Raw genomic sequence first — 24108 nt, 5'->3', positions numbered from 1 at the left:
GAAAATCATCAAACTGTCACAATTAAAAGAAACTTTATGTGATAATATTGATTCAAAGCAAAATGCATTATTAGAGATAATGACCATATATCAATAAAAAGTTATTTCACTATGAACATTAAAAAATTCTAAACTTGTATATATCTGGTCTTCTAGCACTGATATTTTTAAAGAAAAATTTGTCACATTTTTAAGGAAATATTACAAAACTACTGTAATAGCAGGAGACTTAAATGCATAGTTTTCAATAATTAACCAATAAAGCAGACAAAAATGAAAGTTGTAGAAGGACTGATGCCCACATTTAATGAGCTTATTCTAGTGGACACGTATAGAGCACTGAACAAAATACTGTAATTATTTTAGAAGTACATGTGAATAATTTGCAACTGACCACGTACTGGACATAAAGGAAATCTCAACAAACTTCAACGAATTAGTAACAAAAGACCACATTCTTAGTCAAGTATGCAATTAAGTCAATTCTTTAGCCAAAACATAATTAAAAAATATATTTTGATGCATTTTACAAATTAAAATTTAATAACTTATATGCCAGAGAGGAAATCATGAAGGAAGTTACAAAGCACTACATAGTGAAAAGGCCAGGAGAAAGCTAGAATAATTGCTGATGAATTTGCACTCTTGAACATTCACATCAGAAAAGACAAATGGCTGACAAGGAAAAGAGTTAAGTATGCAGCTTAAGGAGGCAGAAAGGCAATAGGGCAAACTCAAACACTACTGAGGGAAGATGACACTAAGAGCGAGCCCAGGACAGCAAACGGTGAAGTCAGAAGGACCCAGGGCCCAAAGCCTCAGACTGTGAGCTCCTTGAGCAAAGGATCCCCTGTCCTTTGTGGGACATTGTATTCACCTCATTGGTTTCTTAAATTTTTGTTGCGAAATACATTTATACATATACACCCTAGACAGTAGAGTGCATATGGCATGAACATATTCTCTTAAAATTATGATAACACCACAAAAGACCTATGTTTCTCAATCCAGTCAAAGAAATCACCCCTTGCCCCTCTTAAACATATCTGTGACCCATCTCCACTGGGAGGCAACCAATTTCTTGAATTTTTTTTTTTTGTTGTTGTTGTTCATTCTCTCTCTTTTCTCTGGACTTTTATCATAGGTTTCGCGATATGAAAATTACATATTGTTTGGATGTGTTTCTGTTTATATGGACAGAATAATACCCGTATGCTTCCATCTGCAACTTTCAATTTTTATTTCACTATTATGTTATTAACTTTATTCCGTGTTGGTGCGTGTAATGTGTTCACTCACTTCTACCACTTTATGCTTCCGTGTTCCATAACCCAACTTCCTTAGCCATTCCCCTCTTCAGAACTTTTAAGCTGTTTTCAAAACTTTTCTAACAAGGACAAAGCTGCTGACCATACCCCTATACGTATCTGCTGACACAAATGCACAAATGTTCTCTGAGTAGGTAGATACATGTTCAGATTTACCAAGTCATAGAAATTGTTTTCCTAAAGTGGCTCAAACAATTAAAATTCCCACCACCAAGTGTAAGTGTCCACAGTTTTCTATACCATTTTTAGGCTATTTATTTTTTCGAATCTATGATGTGTAAAATGCTAATACACTTTGCTTAATTACTAATAAGTTGACCATTTCTTTCTTGTCTTATTAATTTGAATAAGTTCATCATATATGCTGGATAATAACTCTTTAACATTTCTCCAAATATATGACTAGTCTTTTTATTTTTATGGTTGACAAAGAGTGGTATCTGTTGATAAAGGGTTTTACAGTACACAAATTTTTCTTTTAGGTTTGACTTGACCAGATATTCTTTTTTTTTTTTTTTTATTTCTTATGAAATAAAAAATCTGTTTTTGGTTTGACCCATCTGGTAATTACTTTCCTGAATGATGTGAATGATGTGAAGGTTCTGTTTTTTCCTCTTTCAGATGATCAGTAGGTCCAGTACTATTTTTTAAAAAGTTCAGTATTCACTGATATATAAGACAAGTCCATTCATTATATCTGATTTCTACCTGAGTGTGGGTTAGTTCCTGGACTCTCTCTTTCTAGCCCACTAGTTTATTTGTCCATCCTTCCCTCATTCTAGTTGGGTCACCAGAATTCTACAATGGTGATTCGTGCCTGTGCTAGAGAAGAATGGGAAAGGAATATGACGGGATACCAGGGAAGGAAGAAACGGTTCAAATAGGTTTTGGGAGGAGGGACTTTCTGAGCAGAAGGTGGGAGTAGATGTGTCCAGGGAGCACCAAGGCAGCCCAGGAAGCTGGACATAGAGTGAAGGTTCAGAAGCATCCTGGAAGGGCAAAAAAACAGCAAGTGCCAATATTCAAAATTGTATGGAGGGGGATGAAAAATGAGGGTTTTAGCCAAAATCTGAAAGGTTGTAAGAGTTTGAGCTTTATCCTATAGGAAGTGTTTGACTACTCATTTTTAACAATTTTTGAGTCAATCTCACAGATGCCATCTCCAGGAAATGTTTAGGAGGACTCAAAAGTACACATGTGCACTCAGGCACAAACACACACACACCATCCGTGTTCAATTCCGGGGAGCCTGCAAACCACCTGCAGCCCAGGCATGGGTCTGTGGCAGGTTGATGGCTGCTATGATGGCAAAGTCATGGGAGGCTGTTTATGAAAAAGCAAATGTGTTTAGGTCCATTGCCTGCTTGTAAATTTTTAATGGCCTCTGCTCTCTACAGGACCAAATCCAATGCATTAAAGGGCTTTCTAGGTCTCTCCAGTTTCTCATCTCACCATTCCTCTGTCCCTTCCTCACACCTCCTGCATTATCCCCTCTCCAGCCACACTCAGCAGCTGCATTTCTGCCTGGACTCTGCAAAGGTCAAGTCTCCAGTTGGAACTCTTTCCCACCCCGCCTTATTCCACCTCCCCTCTCTGGAACCCCTTCTTAAAGCTCAGGGCTTCCCACACTAGAGGTCCCAGATGAACACCAGTTTACATGCGTCATTTGTATAATCCTGTACTATCCCTGTTGAAGCCTGGATATCCATGTTTTGAGATTACTGGATGGACTATAAACTTATCTAGCTCCTGCACCATGGGAAGTGTGGACTACAATGCCTGGCACACTATACTTTCACAATAAATGGTTGTTCTTTCATAAATATTCTTTTGCAGGAAAACAACATAGTAGAAAGGTGGTCACCATCTCTTGAGTGCCATACAGGTGCAAGGCACTAAACTATACTAAAGTATACTTTAAAATATATCATCTTCACTTGTAACAATGTTGCAAGGAAGGTATCATTACCCTATTTTGCAGATGAGAAAACTCAGGGCATATAGCTAGGGAATGACAGAGACAGCACTCAAAATCATCCAGGTTCAACGTGGTTTCTGCAGAAATGTGCTACCTCCTCTGAACTGTCAGATCTGTTACTTGGAAAGATAACAGTGACAACTGACAACAGCTGGTGGCTGCCAGGGAGGACAGAATGACTGGGACAAGGGAATCAATGAGCCATCATAACAGTCCCAGGTCCCAGGAGAATTAGGAAAGAAAACTCAGATTCAGTGACTGCCTACTCACAGCAAGGACCTAAATTAGAGTAAATGTGGTTATAAGTTACAGGACTTTGATAACACCAATGTGCTATATAAAAGCAGACTACTATAATCTGAATTAGCATTTTATTACCACCTTTATACTCAGGCGTGTGGCTCAGGGAGTAGGGAGCCGGCCCCATATACCGAGGGTGGGGTTCAAACCCGGCACCGGCCAAACTGCAACCAAAAAATAGCCGGGCGTTGTGGCGGGCACCTGTAGTCCCAGCTACTTGGGAGGCTGAGGCAAGAGAATCACCTAAGCCCAAGAGCTGGAGGTTGCTGTGAGCTGTGATGCCATGGCACTCTACTGAGGGCGATAAAGCAAGACTCTGTCTCTAAAAAAATAAATAAAAGAAAAGAAAATTAAGAACACTATAAAATGGCATAAATGTGAATGGCTATATCTCAAAACATAGTTCTGTAGAAAAAAAATAAAAAAAAGCTAATTTTCCATGTCAAATAACCAAGTGTTGTTTGTGAATTTTTCAAAGATAAGTCCTTTTCCTGAAAAGTTTTGCATGAAATCATAAATATTCAATGAGATGGTTATTGATACCATATGTTGGCACATGTCGATCTTACCAGGGAAAACGATTGATTGTCTGGTGAGTTGGCATCCCCAAATGGCAGGTTTCTTAGAAGTTCTTCCTTGGAATTTCTTTAAAAACATTCAGCCTGTACGTTTCCAAGTTCATTTGAAAGTTTTTCAAAGAAATAATGATATTGTATTTTGCCCACATTATAATAAGATGTCTTATAATTCTTAGCTTAATACAAGTATTAACAATCATCTGCAGTTAGGGAAGAGCTAACTCTTAAGAACAGCACAGTAAAAAGTAGTTTCTCATACGCAGTTGGCGAAACTGTGAGCTTCTACTTGGGACATTCAGTTCCTTCTCTCATCTTTGTTTTCTTTTTTCCTTCTTTTCTTCCTTCCTCCTTTCCTCTCCTTCACCTTTCCCCCCGTTTGTCCTCTTTTTTGCCTCTCCATCTTCCCTCCTGGGCTGCTTGGGTTGTGTGAACACCTCTAAACATCTGCCAGGTAACAGGCACAGCACCAGGACGCAAAGATGAGTAACAAAGCGTCCCCTTCCTCCAGGACACAACCAATTAACGGTTATAAAAAATTAAAATGCAATGTAGTACGTGCTATAGCAGAAAACAGGCTTTGGAAAGTACATTTTATTCCAAACAAAATAACCCTAGACTTGGCCCTTAACCTAGAGGATTTGGAAATGTGAATTTGTGTGCTTTTCAAACTTTTTTACATTACTTCCTCATGTTTACCTCTAATCCTTAGATGTTCATAAACAGGGAAGGGACTTACACAGAAGCACCTGGCATCTGTGATCGGATGCAGGCAGATGGGAGATCAGAAAATGTCCAGGTAAAGGTAATGATGGTCTTAGTTAAGACATCGTCATTAGGGAGGAGGAGGGGACACATTTAGGGGGAGAAACCCTTAAGAGTTGGTAGCAGCAGTGTGGGGGCAAAGAAGAGGAAATTTGGAAGTTAAACAAGACCTTGGCTCTCAGAAGTGGTGATAGAGGGTCAGTGTGGAAGCTGAAGGGAAGATAAAGGCTGCTAGCATCAAATAAGATGGAGCTTCAGGAAAAAAGAACAATAATCTTTTAGCAGTACTGAATGTGCTGCACAGAAAAGATCTTTTATTTCCTGCAGAAAGATGGCGACTATAATAAACACCCATACATTTTATCCTAGAAAACAACAAATATCACTGCTGTTGTTTTTAAAATACAGATTTTTCCCAACAACAATTTGTACAAAGGCATTCTTGAATCATTTTTCCCTTTGGAACAGCACAGTTATTCTAACATTTGTCATTAGCTTAGAAGAGAGGGGATGGCTCTGCTGCATTGGAGTAAGAGCTGCTGGTCTGAACGTGTCAGGCATAGCTTGTGTAGCATGTCGTTATCGCTAATCAGCAATTTGCATCTGAAAATCTAAAAGGAAAATGTTCTTTAACTTACCTATCTTTGATCACTTGATGTGATGGTAGAAAGTGAACACACAGAAAGAAATAGAAAAAAGTGAGAGCTGCATTTAAAATCACAGCTTTAAATGTCATTAGTTTTGATCCTGCCTCATTGTTTCTAGGCATTTGGGATAAATTCCTGATCTTTCTATTACGTTAAAGAAAAGAGATGTGTGTGAGCATTCGGGCACACAGATGTGCTTTGGGGGTTTTCTTTTCGTTGCCTTTTTAGTAACTACCGATTGTAAAATTTTTGATTAATTGACATTCAAGAAAATAGTGGCTTGGGCAGCTCCTGTGGCTCAAAGTAGTAGGGAGCCGGCACCATACGCTGGAGGTGGCAGGAGCCCCGGCCATAAAACTGCAAAAAAAAAAAAAAAAAAAAAAAGAAAAAGAAAAAGAAAATAGTGGCTTTGTTTATAGGAATCAGTGAGATGTGTTAACACTTGTGCTGAATGGCATTTATCTAGAGCAGTGGTTCTCAACCTGTAGGTCGCGACCCACAGGAACGATATTAAAGGGTTGCAGCCTTGGGCAGGTTGAGAACCACTGACCTAGATGTTCATGCTTGTTGCAGCTGGTGTGTGTGTGTGTGTGTGTGTGTGTATACATATATAAAATGTAATACAGAACTTTTTGCCTTTCTATGTCTTGATTAGTTATGGGTAACAAAGGCCCAACTTTTCTGACTATCCCTGCGCCCAAGAGAAGATGGCGTATAAGTACGATGAAAGTCTTTACTCCACTGCTGGTAATAATGAGTACATTGTCAACTGTGGAATAAGATAGCCCTAGATTTGAATTCTGACTCCACCCTGAACTAGCTATGTTATCGAGCAAGTTCTGTGTTCTCTGAGGCTCAATTTCTCATTTAAAAACCTAATTAAGTTGTGTTCTAGTCTTGTCTTGAGCAAGACACTTCCGTCCGGCAGAGTTCCCTGACCCCTGAGAAGAGCAAGATTAGTTTTTTCTCTGCAGTGTTCGCACATAATCTTGTGGATACCTTTCTATAAACCACTTTTACAAAGTCATATTGTAGTAACAGTAGACCCTCTGTGTACTGACTACCATTTGTTACAAGGGTCTTTAACAAATGGTCAACATTCGGAGGAGGTCCACATAAGGGACTGGGCCCAGATACTGACACATCCAGTTGGCACATGTCTGATCTATGAAAATTAGGTCAACTTCAGGAGGTGGTCAGTGTGGGGAGGTAGGTGGTCACCTACGGAGGTGCTACTGTATTTGTACAAAAAATATTTAGGGGGAAATCTAGCTTTGGAGAAGACACTGTGCTAACTTCTGTTGAAATAGAGATTAAATGGACGCAGTCCCGTGTTCTGTGGTGGAGGCAGACACGCACAGCAGGGTCTTTCTTCTTCACTCCTGCTTCCCTGGAACAGAGTAGGCCCTTAGTCAATGTGTATTGAATGAATAACTGTCATAGTTTGGTTAGCACAGCTGTGGAATTGTACACGTGGTAACTGGGAGCCACAGTGGAGAGTTAAACTGTGCCAGGGAGTGAATTATGAAGGCTGTGGGAGGAGGCGACAGTTGAGATGATTCTTCAAGTAGTCAGCCAGGCACAGGAAGCAGCGTGAGCCTGCGGGCAAGAATGTGTTTCGTGTTCCAGAAAAAAGCAGAAGCAGCAAGAGATTGCTGAGTCAGACTGTGATGGAGGCTCACATCAGCATTCCTTGCTAAATGGCGTGGATTTACTTTCCTGAAATTAGGGAAAAGGTATCCTGATAGGCCAATCCCTTAACATAGATGTGGTCTGGTCATGTCTGTATTTGGAACAAATCACCATTGGCTGAGTGAAGAATAAAATGGATCCATCAATGAGGAGCTTGTTCCGCTAGCCTGTCAAGAGATGATAAAGCCTGCTGTTGGCCCTGGGCACAGAACAGAGAGGTGAAGTGTGATTTAAGAAATATTTAGGTGGTAAAATTGACAAGAGTAAGCCATCCATTTGATGTGGAAGCTGAGTAAGATGTCGGTCCTGGTAAGGAGCCTGGGTGAATAGCCACCCACTGGGACAGAGAACATGAGACAAGAGGTAAGTTTCCAGGGGAAATTAGACTTGAGTGTGAATATTCAAAGACGCTCAGGAGGTGTGTACAAGGGTAAAGACAGGGCTGAATTGGCACAATGGAGTGATGAGCCTTTAACTTGGTACAGTGGGGAACACGAGTGATGAGGGCGATAACCCACAGAGAACGTAACCGTGATGCTGGCCCTGCCAAAGTCACAAGTCCAGTCCCATTAGATCAGACAACGTCACCCTTCCCTCCATAGAGGCTTCACCTGACCTGGGTCTGTGACTCGGTCCCAGAGATTGTCTCTGTCTGTCTGTTGGTGTCGTCCATTCCCCGCCTGTCGGCCGTGGCCCTGCCTCATCTCTGTCCAGAGTTCGGACTTCTCTGCAGGCTGGTGGTGCTTCACCAACAGTGACAGAGCAGCTACCATTATCGATGGTGAGTAAGTCCACTTGGAGGAAGGATATTACAGGTTTCTGTCAATCTACTTCTAATTTAATTAGAAGAAAAAAAGAAAACCTTCATTGCTGTTGAAGGCAAATAACTGACACACAGAAGGGACTCCAGCGAGAGGGGTGAAATCCAACACTAATAACCTTCATTGCCGCTTCAAAAAAGGGAAAGCAATCTTTAATTCATTCACTTAAAATTGAAAACAAAACAAAACAGAAAACTCTCTACACAATGTATCTCTTTGACACACACACATACCCCAAACTGAAAAGTCAACCCCAAAGCTACATTGCTACCAAGAAAGCAAAAAACAATAAGATGACCCTAAAGAAAGAGAGGGCAGACTGGTTCCCTCCCTGTCGGCCGGGTCAAGGCTCCGCCTGTTTAGTGCTGTTTCAGACTCTGTATGGAAACAACAATTTGCTCCTATGCACAAAGGGGTCAAGGATCTCTAGGATTTTTATTAAAAATTAACTTCCACATAAATTTTGAAAGAGTATCTGCAAAAGATTTTCTCTTGTTTCCTATCACTGTTAATTTGGAAAAGATCACCTTATTTCTGGAACAAATGACTACCATTTCTCATTTTATATAAAAAGTCAACTTTCTTCTTGTATTCTTTATGGTATTGTGGCTCATACAAACGCTGCTGTTTGTTGAAAGTTTCACAGGCCCCATACTCACATTTCACGTGCATTATGTTAGTCAATTTACAGCAGTGAAGAAGAATTAGCATGAGGCCAGTTGGTAACAAATATAAGGTGTGGATGAGACAATCCTGTAACTAGATGCCATTTTTTTCATTTCATCAGAGAGAAACTAAGAAGGATTCAAATTTAAGTCCTCCTGACTCCAAGGCCTTAGTGCTTTCTGCCACACCAGACATGGCCCTTTTAACTACTCTTTGTCTCTACAATTAGAGGCCCTTTTGGAATTTTGGAGATGACCTTTGAAATTAAATAATACAGCCAGCAGGCGGTGAGTATGATCTTGCATTATTCACGGCCTATGCCTTTTTCCCCTTATTATCTCTCAGGACCTGGGGAACTGTTCATTCTCTCTAAAATCCAGATCAGTGTCTCCCAAACCTTCCGCCACAATACCTTTCACAGCAGAATAGAATAAACATTTTTTTTTTACTCTTCAAAATTCAGATGAATTTTACATTTGTTCCATAACATATTCATGTTTCTCTCTTAGAAATAATTTAATTTCTTGTTACCAAAGAAATAAATAGCACCTGTATGCTGTAGGGGTTCTAGACTCAGGGTCTCATAAGGCTCTACTAATTTTGTAAGCAAACATTCACGTATGGTTTGCACGTATGACTCGTGGGAGGTCAGCTTTATAATCACTCTGAAGTAACCCTATGTCCCTGTAACAAGCTGAGAATGGCCTTACTTTCCAGATTGCCCGCTCAGGAATTGGATTTTGAAGTGGTTCTAAATCAGAGAGGGCATTCTATTAATGAAGCAATTTGGATGCACTTCTAGAATAAAATCTGCCTTTTGGGTGTTGATGGAAGATTATTTCCCTAGAGTATAAAAAGCTGTTGAGTCTAAGTCACATACTAAGGACTAGGCCAGGGAAAGAACAACACTGAATGGTGCAATAATCAGGTAACAACCAGCGAAAAGATAGCAGAAATTGTCACGCCTTGCTGAAGTTACATTTTTACCTTTCATGTCATTTAATTTGTTCAAATGATGCTTTATCATTAACATGAACTTGGTACATTTACTTTTTTCGGTGTATCTTATACATCATTTTCAAAAGGAAGTGCCAGAACGCAGTCAGATTTGGTCAGACCTACGGAAGTCAATCCCTGGTGCTCTTCCTAGATGAATGCTTTCTCTTCTTTTAAAGTTCAGTTTTATTTTTATAAAAATATCACATCAATTTTTTCCTCTCGTTCACGTCCAACAAACCACCTTCCAGAGGTAATTGTTTCCGACTCTGCTGGTTCTCCTTATAGTTTCTTCTGTATTTCTGAAGGAGGGGCATTTCTACCTCTCAGTGTGTCAACCGTAGACATTGTCTATTTATTTCGTATTATGTCACTTGAAAAATAATGCCACCTCTTGCCACCAACCCCACCATCGCGCTCTTTTATCTCATCTTCCCAATATACTTTTCTCCAAAGTTTTGGTCCAATCAGTAGTCAATGCTGACATTAATGTGTATTTGTACAGTGTTTCCACTCACTGACATTTTTTAAAAATAAATTTCATTGTGTATGTTTAAGATATGCAACATGATGTCGATGGTAAAAAGATGACTAGAGTGAAACGAATATTTTCATCATTTCGCAGTTGCCCACTTTATTTTGTTTTTGTGGCAAAGACAGCTGAAATCTACTTATTTAGCACGAATTCAGTATACAGTGCAATTTCATTACCTGTGGTCCTCATGCTGCGCAGCAAATATTTAGCTTTGTTCATCCATTTTATCTGCTCCTCATCAATACTTTTTTACTGAAGTCATTTCATTTTTTATTTTTTCATTAGCCTGGTTTTCTATACAGTTATCCTTAATTTTCTCAAACAAATGCCCAGAAATTACACTTGCCATCCTAAAGCAAATCAGATCAATTGCAAGGTCCACCCTTCCTTCTGGAGCCAGATGCCCCTGTGCCCCAGGCAGCTAGGCTGCAAGCTCGGAGCACCCGTGCATTCCTCGGCCAGGCGCCCAGCGGCTTCCTCCGATGCCCCCGGCTACTCTTCAGAGTTGGGCGCAGGCTTCTGCCTTCTGTCCCTTTCTTCTTTCAGCTAACACCCACACTCCCTAGTAGAATCTTAAGAGTCATCTGTGACCCATTTTTCTCCTTCTTCTAAAATCAAATGACCAACCTAGTAAATTTTGCCCTTTAAAAAACCTTTCCTTTCTTTCTGTTTCTGAGACAGCTTTTCACTATGTCACTCTTGGAAGAGGGCTGTCGTGTCACAGCTCACAGCAACCTCAAACTCCTGGGCATAAACAATTCCCTTGCCTCTGCCTCCCAAATAGCTGGGACTACAGGCGCCCGCCACAATGCCCAGCTATTTTTTTGTTGTAGTTGTCATTGTTGTTTGGCAGGCCTAGGCTAGATTTGAACCCACCAGCCTTGGTGTATGTGGCTGGCACCCTAGCCGCTGAGCTACAGGTGCCACGCCCTTTAAAAACCTTTTCAATCTGTGTCCTTCAATCCATCCTCAGGGTTAGCATCTTGGGCCAGACCAGCATTAGCTCTTACAAGGTCTGTTTGCCACTGGGTTTACTCTATTACAATCTGTTCTTTTTTTAGAAACAGTCTCACTTTGTCACCCTTGGTAGAGTGCTGTGGTGTCACAGCTCATAGTAACCTCCAGCTCTTGGGCTTAGGCGATTCTCTTGCCTCAGCTTCCTGAGTAGCTGGGACTACAGGTGCCCGCTGCAATGCCCAGCTATTTTTTTTGTTGTAGTTTGGCCGGGGCCAGGTTTGAACCTGCCACTGTTGGTACATGGGGCTGGTGCCCTACTCACTGAGCCTATGAGGTGCCGCCCTATTACAGTCTGTTCTTAACACACCCTCAAGTATCTTTCTCAAATACAGATCAGAATTTACTATTACCCAGATAAACCTTTCAACAAATGTCTGCAGAGCTAAGATAAAATTCAAACTCCCAACCTAGAACTTTTCCAGCCTCATTTTACCCAATCTCTCTTTTGCGCTATGTATGTAAACAACACTGAGCTTACTTCGCTTCCTTAAAGATGCCTCATTCACACTGTCTGGAAATACTGCTTATTCTTCATCTGGTGCGCTTAAATCTTAGTTGCAATGACATTCCTCAGGAAGGATGTGCCACTGAATGTTTTTGAAACACCAGGGTGTTTTCATCCATCATGACAGACAACAGACGCAATCACATTACTTGTACAAGGTCTGTCTCTCATGGCCAGGAGTCCATAAGCTTTTGCAATTGCTATTTCCCCAGTGATTCGCAAAACACCTGGCACATAGTAAATAACCAATTATTTTTTCACTAAACAGTAATGTATGTATATATATGGTTGTGAATTCAGTTTCCTGCAGGAGCTTGACAGGTCATTGCAACGTAAGGGTCAGTCTGAGTGAGATCTATGGTAACGAAACATGTTCTGTCTAAAGAACCCAGCCACTACTCAGTTCCATGCAAAATCATTTCCGTTGGAAACAGGAACCCTGTTAGATCTTCCAGGGTTTTTTTTAAAAAAGAGAAGTAAGGAATCTGGACTTTTTTTGTGAAATCTAATATAAATTGGCTACTACCTCATTTAAAAAGAAATAAGCAGATCAAACTTCCTTCCATGTTTCTGATCTCTGGCTGGACGTTCACTTTGTATTGCTGATCCTGACATGAGGATCAGTCCCAGACCTCTCAATATCTTTTGGAATCTTTGTAAAGATGCTGGGCTGATGTTTCACATTTTGTATCTAAAACGGAATTTGTCATGTTTCTTTGCCCAGCAGTCCCTTTCAATATTTATTTTAATAGCGTCATTCTCCTAGTTCTTTAGGGTGAAACCTTACCCTTGATTCAGCCTTCTTATTCACCCACAAGTCTAAACAAATGCTAACTTCTAGAAAGCCTTCCAACCCTCATCTTAGTAGAGTGAATGTATGGGATTTGGAAATAATATAAGCCTAAAATTGTATTGGGAGACTGTGCCACTCTGTAGTTGCAGAGCCATTAGTAAATTCTTTTAACCTCATTGTGTTTTGTATACCTTAAATTTAAAATGAAGATGACAATAGGATGGAACCGGAGACCATTCTTCTGAGGGAAGTATCCTAAGAATGGACAAACAAGCACCATGTCCTCAATACTAAAAAGGAACTATGTGCATGAATGGAAACGAAATTCAACAGAATTAAGCAGGTGGGTGGGGAGGGGCAGGGAACTCACACCGACTGGTGCAAGGTATGTACTATGGGCAGAGAGCACACTTGTAACTTGGACTTAAAATGTATAAAAGCAGACTCCTGTCATATTCCAAAATTTAAAAAAAATGAGGACAACAAAACCTATTTGTCAGGATTGTTCTGAGGACAAAAAAGCTTTTGCATATGAAGTGTCTGGCACAGAACAGAAGACCAGTGAATATTTGTTGTGTTTCCTGCCTTCCGCTCTTTCCTTAGCTTGCTTGCCCGTATTCCTTTTGGTTTTACTGTTACTACACTGGTCCAGGCAAGTTCTCCTAAAGTGAGAATCTGGACTTTTTTTTTTTTATTAAATCATAGCTGTGTACATTGATATGATCTTCGGGCATCATTCACTAGCTTCACAGACTGTTTGAGAATCTGTACTTTTTTTTTGTGAAATCTAATATACATTGACTACTACCTCATTTAAAAAGAAATAAGCAGGTCAAAGAGAACTGCCTGATAGTTGGTATATATTTCTCTACTCTCCACTACTTCAAGAAGAAGATTTATACGTTTTAGATAATTTATAACTTTAAGGCTCTCAATTCCTTTTATAAATGATACTACTCTGTGATCCCCACTCTCCCACCCCCTCAGCACATTGAAAGATTGCCACTTCTCATCTTTTCTGCTGATTCCAGCATTTTTCCACACATGGAGACCTTTATCATTTGAACTAAATTTCAGAATCCATCGTGTCCCTGAATTCCCACCAACCATCATCATCTGCACCCACATTTCCTTCTTTCTCTCTCATGTCAAAGGATGAAGCATCTGCTCCCCTCAAAGGCGACCCCTTCATGCATCTGTGAATCCCATGTCCTTTGCCTTCGGGAATGTGCTTCTAAAACTGTTCCATTGTTTTCCTGAGTTGAGTTTCTCCCATTTTTTCTCATTGATTCCTAGTTGTGTTCAAATGTGCTTTCACGTCATCTTAAAACACAAAATAAAATATATCTGGATCTCACAGTCTTCTCCATCTCATTCCATTTTTCTGCTTTCCCCAACCACAAAAACGTCATCACAGAGATGTTTACGTTCCCCACGGCCTCTTCAACCTGCTGTTTGGGTCTCCGTGTGCTGCCGTTCTCAAGGCCACCCATCTCTCTTAGCCCATCTCTGTCTACGCCCCTCTGCTTCATACACTTTCTTTTCATGCACCTCATACCGATGTGCCTTTTCTTCCTACACCCTCGACAATCCTTCCTTTCCTGGTTTTCTTCCTCAATCAACAGCAACACTTCTTAAATCTTCTTTCAGGTCCTCACCTCCTACCTCCCTAATTCATTCCATTAGCTAATTCTGTTAACTTTACCTATAAAACATAGTCCGGAGCTCTGCTCTTTTCTGCATTACTGTCATTCCAGGGGAAGCCACAAACCTCTCCCTGGAACAAGTGTAATGACCTCTAATCTCAGCTTCTGCTCTTGACTTGCTACAATGTATTCCTAGTACAGGCAAAGGGTTATTTTGAAAATATAAGTAAGTTCATAAGGTTGTGTTTCTTAAAATCCTTCAAGTGGTCCCCATGTCACTTAGAGTAAACTACTAAGGCCTTTCTTAGCTTACTTGCAGTCATGGGATTCAGCCCCACTCCCTCCTCCATGGTCTTTCCCTCCCACCTCTCCCGCAGCAGATGCATTGCCCCCTTTCCCCTCACTCAGGCATACACGCCTTCCTCTGTTCTTTAAATATGCTGGCTTATTTCTAGTTCAGAATATCCCTTTTGCCTAGAATGTTCTTGCATGGTTGATTCTGTCATTTAGAGCTCAACATAAATGTTCATTCCTCAGTGAGGCCTTTACTGTCCTTTAAACTTCAAATAGCCTCCCAGAAGTTACTCTGCTTTAATTTCATCATGGCATTTGCCAATACCTTACATTATCTTTTAAATTGTTTTGTTTACATTCTCCTTTTGAAGCAAGGTAGATTTGGTGAGGACAGAAACACACTGTTCTTGTCAATAAGGTATCTCTGGATTCTAGAGCAATGGCTGCTCATCATTGGCACTCAGAAATGTTTGCTGAATGAACTAACCAATCAATTGACATATTTACCTAAATTTTGGGTTTAAAAAAACCCAAAAAATTGCCAATAAAAATCAGCAAATGAGCTGTTTAATCACATTTCGATGAGATTTGATATTTGCTAAAGGTTAGAAATAAGCGATGTTATAAGCTTCTTACTCATTACAGGCTTGTAAAAGATTATAAAACAGTTTAGAAATGATTGGGGTGCTATAGGTATCACAATTTTTCATGGACTCATGTATTAAGAGTTGTTGATTCTGTAAACTTTTTAATAAAACTTTTTAGCAAAAATGTGAATTTGAGTAAGCACAAATTATCTATTATTTTCCAGATACGAGCTCTGTTTTTGCTAATATGTCCTTCATTTCACCCTTCCTTAGGCCTTGTGACAATCCACCTACACTATTTATTTATTGGAAAAAAAAAAAGCTAGTTGTTCTAATGTCAAAATAATTACAATCAAAAGAACAGATTTGAAGAAATATACTTCAGGCTAGAGATTAAAGAGTCAAATTCTGATGATTTATGTATCACTTACACATATGAGACAGGTTTATTCTGGGTGTGGTTTTTTATACTCAGAAATACTCTATACTTGTGGCACTGGGGAAAGAATAATGCAGCCCAGATGTCTGTGAGGGAGTGGGAGAGTTGAAGTTGAAGACGGTCATTTTTTTCACCTCTAAGGAGAGCCCTCCATAGGTATATACATAAGGGGCTACTTGTACAAAATGCCAAGTCTATGGCCAATTCCATGTTTATGGAAGACAAACACTTATAGGGATTATTGTTAACATGAAATTTTTAAATGAGGCAACTTTATTAAACGAGTAGCTTTTTATTTGTTCTGCATTTGCAAATTAAGGCTACGTTACATCTAGAGAGAAGCAGTTCATACTTCCCAATCATGACAATTGTTTATTAATTACAATTAATACACAGTTAATTACAGTGATTAATTACAGTGATCTCAGTAGTTTCTTTCACTTAAAAAAGTCCTTTTTAGAAGAATAAAATAATCAATGATTGTGTAAGTTTTGATAAACTAAAATTACAACTATGAAATAGCACTTCAAACTTTGTCACCCTAAAATCTGTCTTCTGTGGCTTCTTTGAACCCATTGGAACTCTCACAAAATAAGCAAGTGCCCTTGATTGCAAATACTTTTATTTAGAGGTCTAAGGAAAACATGGTCTGAGTCTGGCACATTTTGATTTGCAAATGTCAGTGAAAGGAAAGAATAATCAAGGAAATTGAAGATCTATAATCTGCAGAATATTGGAGGACAATCTGTATTTGCTTGTTGGACATTCATCCTCCCTGTTCCTGGATGACCTTCCTTTTTAAAAGCGTCTCTCATTGCATATTATTTGGGGGAGGCATCTGGAACTTGAACCTTAAACAAGTGTCATGGCTCCCTGGGGGGCTGTACTTAAGGTCATCCTTAAAAGAGCAGCGCTGGGGCCCAGACCCTGACTGTGCCATGAACTCTGAGCAGCCATCTAGTCATCTCTTGGTTCCTGCCCTTTTTCCAGGTAGAGTTCTTTAGGAGCCTATTAATTTTACAACTCTGGATATAAGTCCAATTAATATTCATCTTTACCTAAAATGGCCAGTTGGTTTTTTGTGGTTTACAATAAAAAAAAAGCCCTGACTGACAACTACAAACCCATATTATTAACAAATAGCAAATCTGTAACAACTTCTTAGCCAACTAAAGGTTTTTTTTTCTTTTTTTGATTATTGAAGTGCTATATTTGTCTTTATTTTAAATAAACAAATCCCTGCCATTAAACAACTTTCATTTCTTATTAAAGTAGCCATTTCTTTTCACTCAAGATTTTTACAGGTTGAATATCTCTTACTCAAAATGCCTGGGACCAGAAGTGTTTAGGATTTTGAATTTTTTTGTTTTTGGACTTTTGAATATTTATGTGCATGTACATAATGAGATATCTTGGGGATAGGATGCAATTCCTAAAATAAATTCCATTAATGTTTAATATAAACTTTATACACAAGACTGGAAGGTAATTTAAATTAATATTTTAAAATAATTTTGTGCATGAACCAAGTTTTGACTGCATTTTGACTGTGTTGACCATGACCCATCACATGCGGGCAGGGATTTTTCACATGCACCATCCCTTTGGGTGAGGGATGCTTTGTCTGCAGATGCTTTGCTGTTTATAAACTGATTGTATATGCTGGACATTATTTGATCCTCACACAACAGGAGGAGGGACAGGAACTAGATGGGCATCTACTGCAGAGATGATGCTATGGCTCAATGGAGTTAAACAGCATATCTGAAGTCACATGGCTGGTTAGTGGCCAGACGTGTGTTCAACGCAGGTCCTCTCTTGCCAGAATTCCTAACCTTGCTACATCTGTGATATCAACCAGTTACCACAGTTGCTACTTTGTCAGAAGACGTCCTTCTATTGTTGGTCATTTTGCCTATTTAAAAAGAATCTCGATACTCTGGGTGGGTGGCTTGCTTGAGCCCAGGAGTTCAAGACAAATCAGCCTGAGCTAGAGTGAAACCCTGTTTCTACTAAAAATGGAAAAATTAGCCAGGCCTTGTGGCAGGTGCCTATAGTCCCAGCTACTTGAGAAGCTGAGGCAAGGGGGTCACTGGAAACTAAGAGTTTGAGGTTGCTGTGAGCTATGATGCCACAGCACTCTACCCAGGGCAACAGAGTGAGATTCTGTCACAAAAAAAAAATAAATAAATGAATAAATAAAAATAAAAAGAAGCTCAGATGGATGAATCACAAACATTAAGAATGGAAGACATTCTCAAGCACTTATTTTTCCCTGTGTCCACAAACACATAAAAGCACATTCCAGGACATCCCTCTAGACTGCTGCTGGGGTCAGAGGGCCACTGCTTTCCATGAGGACACATCCTGTGGCAGCTCTAATCTATATGGATTAAATACTCAGAGGAAGAAAATGCGGAGAATGTGCTGTGTTAGGTAATGGCTAACGGAGAAGCCACGAGTGTCACTCCATCTCACCCCAAACCCAGGACCAGCACCGGAGGTTACCCGTCTATTACAGGAGACATCAGGGTTCCATGTCAGGCACGGCAGAGACACTCGATGGTTCCCTTTCTTCCTGCCTCTGGCGCTACCAAAGCTCTTACTCCTCGCAAAATAACCAACAGCGTATCAGAGGGAGCTCTTTATGAGGCTGACATTTTACTCCAGTGACAAAGCATTGAGGCCACATCCTAACCCTGGTGATCACAGGCTGGATGTCTCTGAGGGACACAGCGAGGACTTAGTGTGCGGTGGTGTGGGGCGTTCCTTTGGGTAAGATACAGGACAAAGTGTTTCAGTGACATCGTAGGGGAGACGTAAAGGAAATAAAGAAATGAAGGAGCAAGCCGCAGGGACCAGCGCCCTGGCAGGGGAGGAGGAAGCTGGTGGGGCGTGTCCAGGGCTCGGGCCCCAGCAGCGGTCACAGCCTGTTTGCTGGTGGCTAACTTGCAGCTGTACTTCACCTGCTGGCTACAGAGCGATTCAGATGCATTTTCGTCATTCATTCACTTTCTGAAGAGTCAGTGGGGATTTCTTCTATTTCATGGGCAGTGACTAGAGCCAGATGGTGACAAAATTTTCACCCGTCTAAACCATCCTTTTTGATCAGTCTCTGCCTGCTTGCTGGTGGACGATCAGCCACGCGGGCAGCTGGCCCAGCTCTGCCGTCCCCACCTGGCCCTGCCGTCCCCGGCCCAGCCCTGCTGTCCTCAAGACTGCTCTGCCCCAGGAGAAGCAACAGGGGTGATCTCTGTTACCTTTCAACTTACATACAGTACTCTATATTAAGTAGGATACTGTAATGCATTTACTTTCATTTTTACTACATATTTTTGTAAAATTAAATTTGAACAATTGCTTAATTAAAACAAAATACTGAAAGTGGATATTGGAGCTCAACTTTATGTATGTGACAGATTATAAAGCCCCCGACTAATGGACTTATAATAAAACAATTACGCTCACGTGCTATAGAATAACATTTTATAATAATTTCTGCTGCATTTCAAAAAAGAGTTATATCCTGTTTTTAAAAATAATGGTATATGGTGTATCCATATAAAAGATAATTATTAGGTGATAAGAAGGAATGAAATTCTGACACGTGTTACAACACGAATGAAAACAGAGGCCCAGGGACAAGGCCAGTCTCAAAAGGCCCCACGCTGTACACTTCTGTTTATATGAAATTTATGGAAAAGTTAATCTATGGAGAAATAAATTGCCAGGGGCTCAGGAAAGCAGGGGGCGTGGAGGTCACCAGGAGGTGACGCAGATGTTCTAGAATTAGATGGTGATGGTGGTGCAATTCTGTGACTTTGACAACTGGATTTGTAGAAATGAATGTGATGATATGTCAATTGCATCTCAGTAAAACTTCTGTTTAAAAAACATCAGAGGGCACTTCTGCACTTCTGTACTGCCTGTCTTTTTTTTTTTGTGGGGAGGTGGGGGGAGTGTCTCATGGATTCTGTGATGATGGGTGTTTTCCACATTGGGGTATTAAAGCATTCTTTTCTCAATGAAGTAATAAAAGTCAAACATGAGAATTTGCAATTTTTTACTTGTCAAGAAAAAGAGAATCTCAGTCCCCCACTTTGCTGTATTTAAAAATCTATGACCTGGTGACCTGGTTTATGCTGAGGTAGAACTAGCCACAAATGAAGACACCACCCATGAGCCTCCAGAAAATGAGTGTTTTACGATCACATAGCTTAATATTCAAGTTAATATTTGTTTCTCTGATTTTCCAGCTAGTTCTTCTAACTGTCTGCATGCCTTCCCTGCACCTCACCAGCTCTGCGCTGACGCTGAGCATCTCAGCTTCTAACAGGAGGCCAGACCCTTATTCCCTCACATGTAGAACAGCTAATTTGTGGTCTCTACCAGGGAGATGCTCAATCTCAAATGACTTGGAAGATTAGAAAATCTGGAATTAGTTTTGAAAGTGCTACACTGAAAGTTGCCATGTACATTTCTTCTGCTCCTTAGAGCACATTCCTGAGCTCAGAATCAGCCGAGATGGGACATTTCTCCCAAACATGCCCAGGTTTTGGCTTCAGGAACCCAGTAATATTTTCCAACTTCACCCCTGTATACAAAGTTGCCATGACTTCTGGGGAAAATAAGAAACAATTTCTAGGTAATTTCCAGCAGTGAATTCGTCCTGTGATTTTACTTTTCAAAGTTTAATATTTGTTTCTCTGGAATTACCTTTCCCTTTCTCTCCAAGGGCATTTTTTCCTGTGCCTCTTGATATTAACTCTTCCTTTTGGGGGATGACTCTTAAATATTCATACCCAACTCAGATCTCTCTTCTGTGTTCCATTACATTTTGTTTGCTGCTTGTTAATTACTTCCATTTGGATAAATAGTTTTATAGATAAATCAGTTTCTAAAACCAAGCTAATTACAAGAATGTATCTACAGGAAAGTAACCAAGATAGTCCAGTCTAGAAAACATATCTTTGAAAAATGGTCAAGAAAACTTGGAAACTTATCTTAGAAAAGAGAACTCTGAGGTATATTTTAAAGGACATTAATTCCTTTAAAATATCTGAAGGATCTAGGCAGTTATCATGGAAGCGCAGTTCCTTTGCAGGGGAAGCATGCCTTAACGGTCTCTGTGTCTCCCTGAACTCCTGCCCTGTGCTGGGTGGACGAATAGATGGACGGACACAGGAAAACATCACTGACACACTGCAGAGTTTCTAAGACTTAGAACTTTCCAGTAATATAATTGTCTCCCTCCTAAGTCAGTGATTTTTTTTGCATAAAAGAAATGGTCATGAAGAGATTGGATGACTGGAGCAAGAGAACACTTTCCTGCATTGAGTGGAAAGTTGGACGGGTTGTTAGGTATGAGCTCCTGAAAAGCAGTCGTCCCTGCCAACAATCACGGGACAGGAAGAAAAATTTCTGTGCCGTTATCCACTGAGATTTTGATTTGTTTCCACTGTATGATAACTTCTCATTTTCTGACTATTACATAGTCATTGATAATCATTTTGGATAGGACTCTAACTTGTGATGTAGATTAAGGAAAGTCGATTAACGTTTCTAGTCTAATTGGAATGTAGTAATTGAAGGTTAAATTAAATAACCCCCAAGATAGCATCTACTCAAGATGATATAATATTGTGATTCTGAGGGTCCAGGAAATTCCCTGGGGAAGTAGTGGGATCGTCACAGCTACGTTGGTGTAACTGCATAGGGTCGGAAACTTAAGACCTTTTACAGGCCAGAGAATGTTTTTCTAGAAGACTCTTTGGAGATAGGAGATAGAGATAAAGCCACGTCATGGTATTTTGTGTTGCGTAGTCAACACCTAGGACTATCCTGAGATGTTACAAAATCTTACTTTTGTTTGATTCAAAGTAGTTAACATGGAAATCTTCAGCTTTGAGGGGAAAATAATAAATACCATATTCCACATGCATGGTCTCACCCAATTCTCCTCTCTCTCTCACCATTATCATCCTCAATCAATCATCTGTCCATCTACCCCCATCTGTCCCTAATGAAGAAATTGAGGTTTCCAGAAAATTAAATACTTTCTCCAACCAAATAGCAGTGCTAGGATCTAATAACAGGTTTGTTTGGATCAAAAGCTCGGGTTCTTAATCTGTAAAATATTTTTAGAGTAGGTTATAAACTTTTGAGTAGAGAAAACTTTGAAAGTATGGTGCTCCAAATTTAATCCTGTGCTTTTTTACATATGGTTAAATTGACTTCATCTAGCAAATTCACTCACCATCTCTTTCAATTTTGGTCACATGTTGGCGTTTCCAAAATTATTAATATTCCCCTCCCCCCCCCTTTTTTTTAGAAGTTCTTCAGTTTCAAGAAGTTTCTTAGCAGTTTTTTTGTTGCTTTTTTTCACATTTCCCTTCCCATACTACTTCACATATAATATGCACCTGTTACAGTCTATTATTCTGTCCATAATTTTAAGTTCCTGATCCAAAATAACAAGCAAAACACTACTAAATTATAAGCTGTGTGGGTTTCTGTCGCTGTGTGAAAGGCATGTCATTTATATTTTTGCCTTCTCCTATAGAAAATTAAGACACACAGACTGAACTATTCCTAACCAAGATACTTCCTGTCCTTTCATATCTATTTTTGCATCTTTTCTGACACACTCTTGACATATTTTTCCTCATGCCATTACTTCAATTTCTTGTTTTCTGCTTCTTGAATAACATTTTATAGTAGAGATTCATGACCCACTAGAATATTCTCTGTACAAAATATCAGAAAGCAAAGTGTAAGAACATATAAAAAAATCTTATGATAACATAATATCAAGAATAAAAATGGCTATCACGTTAGTCAACCAAATCAAATTACAACAGCAGTAATACCAGAGGAGCACAAAGAAAACTACAAAATGAGATGGCACCAAAATACTCTAACTTTAAAGGTCTAGATCCTCAAGGATTTCAATGCTCTGCTGATAGGCCATTAAAAACTGGACGCATAGTTTTTTATTGAAAGCAACTTTCCCCACAAGAGAATCATTGCAGAGCAGTTAGTTTGTAGTGAGCACCGGGGTCACCTCCCCAGTCCTTCCTCACCTCCCCTGGTACTGTTGTACCTGTCACAGCTCCATGGAGGTGACCCATCTTTATTTACCCCAATCATGGCAATCCATTTTTCTTGCATAATATTATAGCTTATTCTGTAATCAGATAGCAAAGGAACTGACTGACTGGTAAACAAGTGCCATAGGTAAGGCCAGTGAGATCTAAGGATACGTGCTGAGGAATTCTGGGGCAACACTTTCTGTTGTTCTCAGAAAGAGAAGTGAGTTTCAGGTTCCTCTTTTTGGGTGGTGTGGAGGTGAACCCTAGTACTCATGCAGCCCTTCTGCCACCATGAGGGAAGCCAGTCACAGGTCCCCGCAGAGGGTAAGAAGAGTCCTGTCCTGAGATGGACCTTCCACTTGAACCAGTCAAGCCTCTTTCTTTCTTAAGTCCACTTGGATTTTGAGTTTTCCATTACTGGGAACAGACATTAGCATAAACAATGGAGATAGGGGGCATGGCATTTTTTTCCCTCTTAGACATATAAATCTGTCCTAGGTAAATGCCGTGCCAACTACTTACTCTGAGTTACTTACTTAGGTGGCTCTTAGGATCCCCTGGTTTACATTTTGAACCTCTCTGCTATGAGGCTTCAGCCTGTTGTAGCTAATCTCTTGTTGTCCAACCTTTTCTGCCATGGAGAATGAGGCCACAGGAGGGCTGGTTTCTGTGCATGTGTGTATGTGTGTGCGTACGTGTGCACGTGTGTGTGCGTGTGCGTATGTGTGTGTATGTACGTGTGTGCACGTGTGTACGTATGTGTGTGTGCGCGCACGTGTGTATGTGTGTGTGCGTACGTGTGTATGTGTGTGCACGTGTGTGTGTGTGTGCATGTGTGTGCACGTGTGTACTTGTGTGTATGTGTGTGTATGTCTGTGCACATGTGTATGTGTGTGTACGTGTGTGCATGTGTGTATGTGTGTGTACGTGTGTATGTGTGTGCATGTGTGTACGTGTGTGTACGTGTGTGTGCATGTGAAATTTAATAGTTAAAATTTTTAGTAGGTCACTTTTACTGCCTATGTGTCATGTAAACATTGAGTGATGCTTATAATAATCAAATAGTTAAGATCAAGGAATAAAAAACATGTTTTTCATAATAGTATTATGGTATATAAAAACACTTTCTTAGACTTAGAACATATAATTCAAGATTTTAAAATAAAATCACCTTAGCATACAACATACAGATTTTTAGTTTTGGAGTAGATAGTCTCATATTTTTCCTTTCCTTTATGTTTCTAAACATAAACTGTGATTCTCAACTCTGCAATCTGTGTTTTTATAGAGACTGTTTTAAATGAAAATGATGATTTCCATAGAGTCCGGTTATTTATTACTCTATCACAAGAAGTTACATATGGAGTGGTATTCGAAGGTAATGAAATTATTATTCGAAGGTATTTGAAAATTATAAAATACTCATTTACAGT

The 24108-nt window shown here is 39.9% G+C and overlaps 1 protein-coding gene across 14 annotated transcripts in view; it reads right to left on the bottom strand.

Moving 5' to 3' along the window:
* LRRC7 (leucine rich repeat containing 7) overlaps nucleotides 1-24108 on the bottom strand; it is a 626043-nt gene that overhangs the window by 316842 nt on the left and 285093 nt on the right. The window lies entirely within an intron of this gene.

Source organism: Nycticebus coucang, chromosome 5 (genome assembly GCF_027406575.1).
Source record: "Nycticebus coucang isolate mNycCou1 chromosome 5, mNycCou1.pri, whole genome shotgun sequence".
Taxonomy (NCBI): domain Eukaryota; kingdom Metazoa; phylum Chordata; class Mammalia; order Primates; family Lorisidae; genus Nycticebus; species Nycticebus coucang.
Note: the sequence above shows the minus strand (reverse complement) of the source record. Positions and strands in the feature narration are given on the sequence as shown.